This window comes from Coregonus lavaretus (genome assembly GCF_964263955.1).
Source record: "Coregonus lavaretus genome assembly, chromosome: 16".
NCBI classification, from domain to species: domain Eukaryota; kingdom Metazoa; phylum Chordata; class Actinopteri; order Salmoniformes; family Salmonidae; genus Coregonus; species Coregonus lavaretus.
In genome coordinates this window covers 39,030,177-39,042,963 of record NC_140003.1, presented here as the reverse complement: position 1 = coordinate 39,042,963, position 12,787 = coordinate 39,030,177, and positions in this window count along the sequence as shown.

Genomic DNA, 12,787 nt, shown 5'->3' with positions numbered 1-12,787 from the left:
CTAAAGAGACCATGACTAATCTCTCCTCTTTGTTGCAGCCAGAGGATTTTAGGAGCCAAAAACCAGACCCGTGCTGACATCTGATGGATGTGTGGTGATAACTGATTGTGAACTCACCTACATACGCAAACAATCAAACGTGTCAGAGACTGGTGAGTTGTCACATAGAAAGTAGGACCTCCTCCCGGGATCCTTTGATGAAAGGATATATATTGATGGGATCCACAATCAGATCGCAGCTGGGTTTGAATCAAATATTTTCTGGTGGTCAACAATTAATAAAAATGTAGATTGGATAAATTATATTTAATATAACCAGCAAAATATTTATAAACCACACTCGTGATGCAATAAAGGGATTAGCTGAGCAGACAGCGGCAACTAGCTTAATGACATGGCAGAATAGAATAGCTTTAGATATGCTTTTGGCTGAGCGGGACGGGGTTTGTGTTCTGTTTGGATATATGTGCTGTACTTTCATCTCCAAACAATACTGCTGCAGATGGAAGTTTGACAATTGCTCTAGAAGATTTGAGGACTCTTAATGGTAAAATGAAAGATCATTCTGGGGTTGATACCTCTATGTGGGATTCCTGGATGGATGTTTTTGGTAAATATAAAACCCTTATTTCATCTGTATTAATTTCTATTGCTGTTTTTGTATCAATTCTTACGTTGTGTGGATGTTGTTGTATTCCCTGTGCCCGCACTCTGATTAACCGTATATAAACCACTGCTATTGCACCAATTCACAATGACCAAGCCCAGATGTATCCGCTTTTGGGAACTAATGATTTGGAACTGGACGATTTTGAAAGTGACTATCCTCCCTTATATAATATTAAAGGTGGACCTCTTGATTGTCCTTTGGGGAATCCTGAATGTCTGTATGGTGTTGTCCCTGGGGGTGGATGGGCCTGTCATGATTACAAACCTGAACAGCGACAATTGGAGGTTAGCGATTTCGAAGACCAACTCTGATTGTTGTATTCACTCACTAGAGGGGGACTAACATTGTTTAATTAACTGGCCATATAATTAGTATGCTAGAGGGGATGGTTGAATTTTTTTACAATTGCATTATGCGTTATCATGTGTTGTTTTCTTTCTGCATTATTGTTTTTCTTTTAAGACTGATTCAACTATGCTTCATGCCACCATTTATAATGGATCACGTCTGGGAGACGTGAAGAGGGGGATTTGTCGTAGTAAATATAATTTGTTATAGATTGGTCTGACTAAAATGTTCTGTAAGACCCATTTGGAGCCTGTTTTCAATAAATGCTGTTCCAGGTCAGAGATCAAGGGACAGAGGAGAGCGCCTTATCTTCTCACCAGATGGCCTAGGAATGCGATAATAGGACAACACCCCCACCTCCGGCCATAAACCAACAGATACTCCTCTAAAGAGTTCCCTGGACACACAGACATTTCACTGCACGCACACTCATTCTCAACTCCCCTGTCTACTGGTCGGGTGCCAAGGGCAGAGGACTCTGCCGTGCACCAATGGGGCTTCTACTCTGGACAGAGCAGACCCGCCTCCTACGCCTCGGGAACCAATCAAGGGACTAGAAGAAGGACCCCTTCCTTTATGTTACATTGTATAAAGTAATGCTGTAAACTCTTTTTAATCATCCCTTCTCAACTGTCTCCATAAGAGGCAATTGAATGGGTCCATGCATGTAGCTTGAACAGCACCAGCTATCTCTGTTTTAATAAACTGCCTTTCGCTTAAGCAAATTCCTCTCTGTCTAGCGTCATTGGTTTTGTACTTCCTTTCCTGAATTATGTGTTCACCAACACCTCCTTCACTCATGCTGCCAAACATGCCCTCGTAAAACTGACTATCCTACCGATCCTTGACTTCGGCGATGTCATTTACAAAATAGCCTCCAACACTCTACTCAGCAAATTGGATGTAGTCTATCACAGTGCCATCCGTTTTGTCTCCAAAGCCCCATACACTACCCACCACTGTGACCTGTACGCTCTTGTTGGCTAGTCCTCACTACATGTTCGTCGTCAAACCCACTGGCTCCAGGCCATCTATAAATCACTGCTAGGCAAATCCCCGCCTTATCTTAGCTCATTGGTCACCATAGCAGCACCCACCCGTAGTCTGCGCTCCAGCAGGTATATCTCACTGGTCATTCCCAAAGCCAACACCTCCTTTGGCCGCCATTCCTTCCAGTTCTCTGCTGCCAATGACTGTAACGAATTGCAAAAATCTCTGAAGCTGGAGACTCTTATCTCCCTCAATAACTTTAAGCATCAGTTGTCAGAGCACCTTACCGATCACTGCACCTGTACACAGCCCATCTGAAATTAGCCCACCCAACTACCTCATCCCTATATTGTTATTTATTTTGCTCTTTTGCACCCCAGTATCTCTATTTGCACATAATCTCTTGCACATCTAGCATTCCAGTGTTAATACTATTGTAATTATTCTGCACTATAGCCTATTTATTGCCTTACCTCCATAACTTGCTACATTTGCACACACTGTATATATATTTTCTGTTGTATTTCTGACTTTATGTTTTTTTTACCCCATATGTAACTCTGTGTTGTTTTTATTGCACTACTTTGCTTTATCTTGGCCAGATCGCAGTTGTAAATGAGAACCTGTTCTCAACTGGCTTACCTGGTTAAATAAAGGTGAAATAAAAATAAAATAAAAAATGTTGTAGAATTAAACACCTATATGCCTTAAAATGTTTATGGATTGAGAACCAGTTGAAGGGTTAATACAGAGCAGAGACATTTATGTGTTTTTCATAAACTCCCTGCAGCTGGTCTGGGTATGTCAATGACGTGATGGCTGTGTGGAGATTGGAGTAACAATGGACCTAGTGTTATCATTTGTTTTGCTTATGACCCTATGACCTGACACATGGCCACATGCACATAATCTCAAGGGCCAGGGAGGATGGTAAATGATAAATGCCTTAATGTATGTACGTGTATTATTTGTAAAGAAAGGGTCTGCAACCATATAATGAGATTAGGGAAAGGGTCTCCTACCAATATAATGAGATTAGGGAAGAGGCTTCCTGTGGAAAAGCGCCCATGACCTTTTGGAGTAAACCACATGTGACATTTGGACGTTGAAAGATAAGGGTAGAGTGGCACTAAAATAAGTTAATCATTTGCCCTAAGGGGAGGGACTGTATATGCTATGTAACATGATTATGCATTTGTGTGTATAAAAGGGAGCTCTAAGCCAAAGAGAGACAGTTGTTGCTCCATGGAGCAAGCTCGGCTTTGTTATGCAAATAATAAAAGTCTAAATTCACAAGTTCCAGTCTCTTGAGAAATATTTTTAAGTTGACTACTTTTTGAGTCAAATATTTCTACGACAGATGTTGCAAGGGGGGAGGTTAGGAGAAAGATCACAAAGGAGTATGGTTTTTGGGCACCATATTTGCTTGAAAAGGTTGACTATGTCATAGGCAGGTGCACAATCTGTATGAAAAATAATGTTCGCAGAGGTGTGACTGTTCTTCTTGGTTACATTCCTACACCGAGAGGTCCTATGCCTGAGTTGGTTATCGACTTTGTTGATATGATAAAACCAGTTGAAGGGAAAATATATATGCTGGTGGTTGTGGATAGATTTTCACGATGGCCGGAGGCCTGTCCGACTAAGCGAAAAGACGCTCAATCGGTTGCCGAGTTCTTGTGTAAAGAAGTCATAAGCAGGTGGGGACTTCCTGATCAAATATCCTCAGATAATGGGAAAGAATGTGTATAAATCAGTGAAATTGATGTTGCAAAAATTGGGAATTAAGCAACGTCTTGGAGCAGTTTATCACCCACAAAATCAAGGGATTTGTGAAGAAATGAACGTGTTTTGAAAAATCGCATTGTCAAAATTTGCCAGCATACGGGTATAAACTGGATAGCGGCGCTTCCTTTAGCATTAATGGTGTGTCGCTCAAGTGAGTTGCGTGATCTACGTATGACACCCCATGAACTGATCACAGGAAGAAGGATGCCTACGCCTTGTTTGCGAACAAGCGGAAAGGGTCCAAGTTTGGCTCTTTTGGAAGATGAAATGAGAGTGTACGTTACATATATGGCCAATTTTCATAAAAAGTTGTCCACATATGTTTCTGACAGGCAAAGAAAAGAAGAGGTGCAGGAGAAGCTCGATGAGCAAAAAAGGAGTACAGTGCAACCTGGGGACAAGGTGTTCGTGAAGGTATTTAGAAGGAAGTGGTATAACGAACGTCGTGAAGGACCATTTGAAGTTGTTTGTAGAACTGGAACGGCTGTCCAGGTTAAAGGGTCTCCAACGTGGTATCATTTGTCATATTGTGTTAAAGCGCCTAGAGAAGAGGTGTCACGCGCAGAGAGACAGGATGTTGAAGGCTCAAGAGAGCAGGATGAAAATAGGGAAGAACAGGCAGAAGGAGAGATGCATGACAATATCCAGAGTCAAAACCCAGAAGGAGAGATTGTCCATGCTGTGGAGAACATTGATGATCATGTGTACACTTCTGATGATGCCAGAGATGACTCTGCAATGGATGGACAGGAAAGGAGATTTGGGGACATTGATTTTCAATGCGTCCCAGAAACAACAGGGCATATTTCAGTGGAATGTGAAACTGCAGAGATCACCAAGGGCAACTCTGTTACAAGAGAAGCTGGTGATTCGGTTAGACAAAGTAGCCCCAGACCAGTTAGGAAAAAAGTCAGACCAAAACGTTACGAAAACTAGGGTTGAAGTAACTCTAGGAAAGTCAGCTCAGCTTCCATGTCAGTGTACGAGAGAGAACAGTGGTGAAGGGAAATTTAGAGTTCAGTGGGAAGATAGCTATGGCAGGAGTTTAGATCTGTTAGGAGCAGTTGCATTGAGGAAGTATGCGTTGCTGAATGATAAAAGAAGACTGAAGATTGAGGGTGATTGCAGTCTCAATGTGTACAATTCCCAGCAGGAGGATCAAAGTGATTATAAATGTATTTTTTATAATCCACAGTTTGAAAGTGAGGGATTAGAGTCGGGACTAAGAGTTAATGTAGTGACACTAGTGGTGATAGATGGAAATACAAGTAAAGAGCTCCAAGCTGTAGGGATAATAGATGAATCAACAACAATGACATCAACACTTCAGCCTAATACAACAACAATGAGAAGCAATTCAACTCTTTTAACGTTGACAGTTATTAAAGCTATAAATGTATCACATTTGATTACAATGGCACCTCAGAAAATCACTCCAACACCAATTTTAGAAAAGACTGTGATTAGGGTTAGGATGGGTGGTACAGCTCATCTTCCTTGTAGATGTGAGAGACGGAGTGGGGGTGGTGACATTCCTCCCACGTGGAGAGATAATTATGGAGAAGAAGTGTTGTTATCAGGACCAGAAGTAGAAGCTGTGCCCCCTAGTCAAAGGAAATATATTTTGTACAACGATATGAAGTGGAAGAGGGTTATGAGTGATTGCTCACTTCTTTTGCATAATGTTACATGGGAAGATCAGGGAGAATATACTTGTACTTATTTAGAGCCAGCGTTCAAATTTGTTCCGGTTAAGAATTACTGGTTAGAAGGCTATGTACAGTGGGGAGAACAAGTATTTGATACACTGCCGATTTTTCCTACTTACAAAGCATGTAGAGGTCTGTAATTTTTATCATAGGTACACTTCAACTGTGAGAGACGGAATCTAAAACAAAAATCCAGAAAATCACATTGTATGATTTTTAAGTAATTAATTTGCATTTTATTGCATGACATAAGTATTTGATCACCTACCAACCAGTAAGAATTCCGGCTCTCACAGACCTGTTAGTTTTTCTTTAAGAAGACCTCCTGTTCTCCACTCATTACCTGTATTAACTGCACCTGTTTGAACTCGTTACCTGTATAAAAGACACCTGTCCACACACTCAATCAAACAGACTCCAACCTCTCCACAATGGCCAAGACCAGAGAGCTGTGTAAGGACATCAGGGATAAAATTGTAGACCTGCACAAGGCTGGGATGGGCTACAAGACAATAGGCAAGCAGCTTGGTGAGAAGGCAACAACTGTTGGTGCAATTATTAGAAAATGGAAGAAGTTCAAGATGACGGTCAATCACCCTCGGTCTGGGGCTCCATGCAAGATCTCACCTCGTGGAGCATCAATGATCATGAGGAAGGTGAGGGATCAGCCCAGAACTACACGTCAGGACCTGGTCAATGACCTGAAGAGAGCTGGGACCACAGCCTCAAAGAAAACCATCAGTAACACACTACGCCGTCATGGATTAAAATCCTGCAGCGCACGCAAGGTCCCCCTGCTCAAGCCAGCGCATGTCCAGGCCCGTCTGAAGTTTGCCAATGACCATCTGGATGATCCAGAGGAGGAATGGGAGAAGGTCATGTGGTCTGATGAGACAAAAATAGAGCTTTTTGGTCTAAACTCCACTCGCCGTGTTTGGAGGAAGAAGAAGGATGAGTACAACCCCAAGAACACCATCCCAACCGTGAAGCATGGAGGTGGAAACATCATTTTTTGGGGATGCTTTTCTGCAAAGGGGACAGGACGACTGCACCGTATTGAGGGGAGGATGGATGGGGCCATGTATCGCGAGATCTTGGCCAACAACCTCCTTCCCTCAGTAAGAGCATTGAAGATGGGTCGTGGCTGGGTCTTCCAGCATGACAACGACCCGAAACACACAGCCAGGGCAACTAAGGAGTGGCTCCGTAAGAAGCATCTCAAGGTCCTGGAGTGGCCTAGCCAGTCTCCAGACCTGAACCAAATAGAACATCTTTGGAGGGAGCTGAAAGTCCGTATTGCCCAGCGACAGCCCCGAAACCTGAAGGATCTGGAGAAGGTCTGTATGGAGGAGTGGGCCAAAATCCCTGCTGCAGTGTGTGCAAACCTGGTCAAGACCTACAGGAAATGTATGATCTCTGTAATTGCAAACAAAGGTTTCTGTACCAAATATTAAGTTCTGATTTTCTGATGTATCAAATACTTATGTCATGCAATAAAATGCAAATTAATTACTTAAAAATCATACAATGTGATTTTCTGGATTTTTGTTTTAGATTCCGTCTCTCACAGTTGAAGTGTACCTATGAGAGAAATGACAGACCTCTACATGCTTTGTAAGTAGGAAAACCTGCAAAATCGGCAGTGTATCAAATACTTGTTCTCCCCACTGTAACTCGTAAGGTGACGCTTATGATGAAAGAATTAAAGTCTGTTGAAGTTTCCACAGTCACCAAAGGAGTTCAGGAGCAGTATATTACAGTAGTCACTCCAATAGTAAATAATACACAGAGGATATCTGCCACTTTGCCCTTGGAAATAATTAAGAGTTTTAATACATCAACTAAAGCCACTATTTTAACAGTAACTCTGAAAGAGATTAATGTTACGACGGCGATAACACATTTCGGAAATGTGACACAGACACCAACAACAACTTTTCTGAAATTAAAGGATGTAGTAAATGTGACTCAGAAGTCTATGATACAGATGGAGATTGGTTAAATGGTAGTAAGGACAGTGTTGAAATAGGAGAGCAGAGAATGATGAAGATTCATCTGAAATAGTGCAGAATTCTATCCCGGAGGTACAGGAGGAGTTCTTTAATTTTGATGGAACACCAGAAGATATATCTGATCAATACCGCTCGTTAGGGAAGAGAGAAACTAAATGGAAGGCATATGGATTTGATTCTTCTGTTTTGCAAATTAAAGATGGATGGGCAGGTAGGAATCTATGGTTCCAGCAGTTAACTCATTCTGTAAGATCAGTGAGGAATCTGGAGGGTCCATGTCTGTTGAGAATTCCAGCACCAGGCACATGGGGTTCAATCTTAGAGACGGTGGCTCAAACTCTATCAACTGCGTGTCAATCGTATGCTTTATCATGGCTGTTGTATCAGCAACAATCATTAACAGATATAATGATGTCGTTGTCGAAGCACTTGTTTAGGCCTAGGTTTAATTGTTCTTGGTTAAATGAATTACCCTATGTGAATTTGTTAGATCGGAAAGAAAATAAGTTAACAGCGATTCCTGAAGCACTGGAGGTAAAACCTGTGAGGGCTAAAAGCTGTTTTTGTTCAAATAAAACATATGATGGACCGGGTATGTTTATGGGAATATCAGATTGTGATGATATGATGACTTTGGGTATGCATGAACGTAAGGTTAGTGATGAGATATATAAAGTAACTTTTTCTGTTCCATTTAGTAAGAAGAGAAGGACTTTGATGGTAAAAGATCAGCTTTTGCCTGGTAATGTGACTATAGGGAATTTGAGATATTTGGTGGGTTTGTGGTGATAAAGCCTATATATTCTTACCCTATGGATGGACAGGATGTTGTTACATGTTGACGTTGAAGCTTCCATATGAGGTTTATACCATTCAAAAGGGGGAAGCACCGGACACAGCTCAATCTGATTCTAGGTCTGGAAATAGGGTGAAAAGGGAAATGGCGCAATTTCATAATCTGGAATCCTACCATTGGAGGATAAGTCTAGGAGAGAAGTGTGGACTTTGGCAGATCACATTGATAATATTACCTATACTTTGCAGGGTTTTGCAAACGAAACGATACGAGGGTTTAACCTTCTGTCAAATACTCAAAGAAGTCACAGACTGACGCTGTTGAAACATGACATGGCTCTTGACTATATTTTAGCCAAACAGGGTGGCTTATGTGTGGCTATGAACTTGACGGGGGACGATTGTTATACTTTGATCCCCGATAGTTCCGATAATATCACTAGTGTTATAGATGCATTGAAGAGTATAAGGGATGCGTTTGGTCAATCTGAAGGAGCTGGATGGTCAGCGAAGGCTTGGTTGCAAGATCAGTTAGGCCCAGTGGGAGCAGTGATGGTTCAGATTTTAGTAGCGACCCTTGTAGTGCTGTGTGTGATGTTTTGCTTTTGTTATTGACTTTTGCGAAGGCTATGATATTGAGATGGGTTGGAGTTGTGATGCACTCAGATGCCGTAGTTAACTGTTACTGATCTAGATGGAGATGAACAAGTGGGACTGGATGGAGTATTGATGATAGATATCCATTTTGAATATCTGATTGTGTAATAATTTTTCACATTTCTTTAAATATTATTGTGATATTTAGTATTTTCTTATGAATCAAAGGGGGGAAATGGAATGTGATTCATTTTATATATCATTTTTATATTATTGTTGATATTGATGTTTTAATTTGCATGTGTTGCTTTGCAAAAGACACTGGTTGGCGTTTTCTTTTCTTCCAGAAGCATATGGGGGAATGTGTAGAGTGGGATTCAAATACTCAAACATGGACAATATGAATGGACTGGAGGAAGTTGAACAAGGACGGTGTGGAAATGTTCAGATTCCATCATTGACGTTGCATTGAAAGTCGACACTGCTGAGGAGATGCAGTGCAGGGGACTACATTTCAGTGTCTGCAATGATTTATATACATATTTGCATGTGTAATACATAATTCGCGTCATATTCTTTCTGTATTAATTTTTTGAAGAATGATGTTTTCTGTTGTTTGGTACATGTGGGGACCTCAGATGTTTTAGTTTTTTTCGTGGATGCTTAGGAATATTGGGACTAGGCAGGGACAGAGAGAATCCACAGGAGGGTCCGATGGGTCGACCAGCTTGAATGTGGACATTTTTGATTGTATTTTGTTTTCTGAGGTTTTAATGTGTATTCAATTGCATCATAGCTTAAAATGCATTGATAAAGATTTATAAATTGATCTGGAGTACTTAGGTGGTTGCCTGGGGCAGAGGGGCCGTGAGAGAATGTTCCTGTCTTGATTGATTGATGGATATTTGGAATGAAAGCTGCCAGACAGGTTTTTCGCTCTCACACTCCATAAAAATGTGTTTACGCTCCACGAAAATGTGTTTACATAAAAAAGGTGTTTATTCTCCATAAATGTTGGTTTATTGCTAAAGTTACTCAAGAATTCTGATGTAATAAAAATTGTTATTTGTCATAATCCTATTCTTTTAGTTTTCGAGACTTAATTAGTCTCGAAGGGGGGAAATATGTAGTATCTGAACAGTTTATAATTTTGGCTGACATTTGCAAATGGTGTGTTAGATGATCTTTACTCTGCCTTGCTGAAACATCTGGAAAGCATTACTATAGGGGCCCCCTGAAACAGAGGAGACTTGGATATGTGGAAGCCAGGGATTGGTCTATTCAAAACACCCATCTTATGTTACATAGGATATATACCAGGTTTTCAACAAAGGACGGGGAGAATAATCATATTTGAGATTGGGTTAGTTGTTCTCCAGATTCTGCAGAAATCTGTAAATTGACGCTGAAATCTTTTGATATAATAAACCTTTATAATCAAAGTACAGTGTCAGCGGATTCCTTGTCAACACAGCATATCAGCATCGTTGTTCGGCCACCACAATATCTAAAAAAAAATATTTAAAAAATAATTGGCTTCGTAAACAACAGGTGTGTAGACTAACAGTGAAATGTTTACTTACGGCCCTTCCCAACAATGCAGAGAGAGAGAAAATAGAGGAATAATACAAAAGTATCAACATGCAATAATAAAAGTAATAATTAATACACAATGAGTAGCGATAACTTGGCTTTATACACAGGGTACCAGTACCTAGTAGATGTGCAGGGGTACGAGGTAGTTGAGGTAGATATGTACCTACTGTATAGGTAGGGATAATGTGACTAGGCAACAGGAGAGATAATAAACTGTAGCAGCAGCATAAAGGGTCAATGCAGATAGTTAAATAGTTATCCATTAGCTACCCGGACTAACTATTTAGCAGTCTTATGTTTTGGGGTTAGAAGCTGTTCAGGGTCTTGCTGGTTCCAGACTCGGTGCCTCGGTACCGCTTGCCATGCGGTAGCAGACAAAACAGTTTATGACTTGGGTAGCTGGAGTCTGACAATTTTTAGGGTCTTCCTCTGACACAGCATGGTATTGAGGTCCTGAATGGCAGGGAGCTCGGCCCCAGTGATGTACTGGGCCGTACGCACTACCCACTGTAGTGCCTTGCAGTCGGATGCCAAGCAGTTACTATACCAAGCCGTGATGAAGCCAGTCAAGATGCTCTCAGTGGTGCAAATGTAGATCTTTTTGAGGATCTGAGAGCCCATGCCAAATATTTTCAGCCTCCTGAGCAGTGGAGGCTGCTGAGGGGAGGATGGCTCATAATAATGTCTGGAATGGAGCGAATGGCATCAAACACATTGAAAACATGTTTGATACCATTCTACCTATTCCGCTCCAGCCATTACCACGAGTCCATCCTCCCCAATTAAGGTGCCACTAACCTCCTGAGGGGGAAGAGGCGTTGACGTACCCTCTTCACGACTGTGTTGGTGTGTGTAGACCATGATAGATCCTTAATGATGTTGACGCCGAGGAACTTGACAATCAGCTCCTTTGTCTTATTGCCATTGAGGGAGAGGTCTCTGACGACCTCCCTATAGACTGTCTCATTGTAGTCGGTGATCAGGCCTACCACCGTCGTGCCGTCAGCAAACTTAATTATGGTGTTGGAGTCGTGCGCAGCCACGCAGTGACCATAAACCCCCCCCCAAACATGAATGATGAAATAATTCTCATAAGTCAGGTTTTGCAAGAAGCCTGATCTCTCTCCTGATCCAGTTGCTCCTGAACCCTCAGTTAATCATGGGGGGGGGTTCAAAGTTTCGTTCAGTTTGCTTTAACATTTGTTACGTTGTGGAATGTTTTGTACTGAATGACACATTTCCTCAAAACGTTCTCGTACATACTCGAACAGACTTTAAGGTACGTTTGCTCCCGTTTGGTGGCTGTGGCAAGGCGTGGCTTGAAGCGATGAGTGATGTATTTAAAAAAGGGCAGTGGCCATGTTGAGTGCTCCCCAACCCACAACCTCCCCGTTTTTCAACTGTAGTTTAGTACAGCAGTTTCCGTTCAATTGAACGCACCAGAATGTAAAAACGTACTGAACGCAGCCCAGTTGATTCAGTGGGTGTTTCATTCACTCTAAATCTAGGGTCAGAGCAGAAGTTCATTTGATCCATATCCTTGGTCAGTTTGTCTGTTTGATTAACAAGCTTGTTTTACCCCTCGTTGTTGTTCCTCCACCTCCCATTTCTGATTTTAGTAGCTCTGAAAATAAACTACCCACACAACCAATTTCTCATCAACTTATTGAATTATTTAACTGCCACAGGTGTAACCCAGATGAAGCCACTGCCATGGTTACCATTCCCAGTGATTGAGATCCCAGTCACCTGGGTTGATCAGTCCAATGGGAGCTAGCGCTGGTTTAGAAAGCTGCATGCAAACACATGAAAATAACTAGATGATATCTAATTTGGTTATGACTGTTCAGTGGTATTCAGCTGTGCTGTAGGAGCATCCATTTCAGCACAAAGGTGTAATGGCAAGCAGCTGGATTACATCCTCACCAACCAACAGGAAGAGGAATCAGGACCTTGCTGATAACTGAAGATGTGATTATTAATTTCTACATACTCGAAATCTAGGGTCAGAGCAGAAGTTCATTTGATCCATATCCTTGGTCAGTTTGTCTGTTTGTTTGATTAACAAGCTTGTTTTACCCCTCGTTGTTGTTCCTCCACCTCCCATTTCTGATTTTAGTAGCTCTGAAAATAAACTACCCACACAACCAATTTCTCATCAACTTATTGAATTATTTAACTGCCACAGGTGTAACCCAGATGAAGCCACTGCCATGGTTACCATTCCCAGTGATTGAGATCCCAGTCACCTGGGTTGATCAGTCCAATGGGAGCTAGCGCTG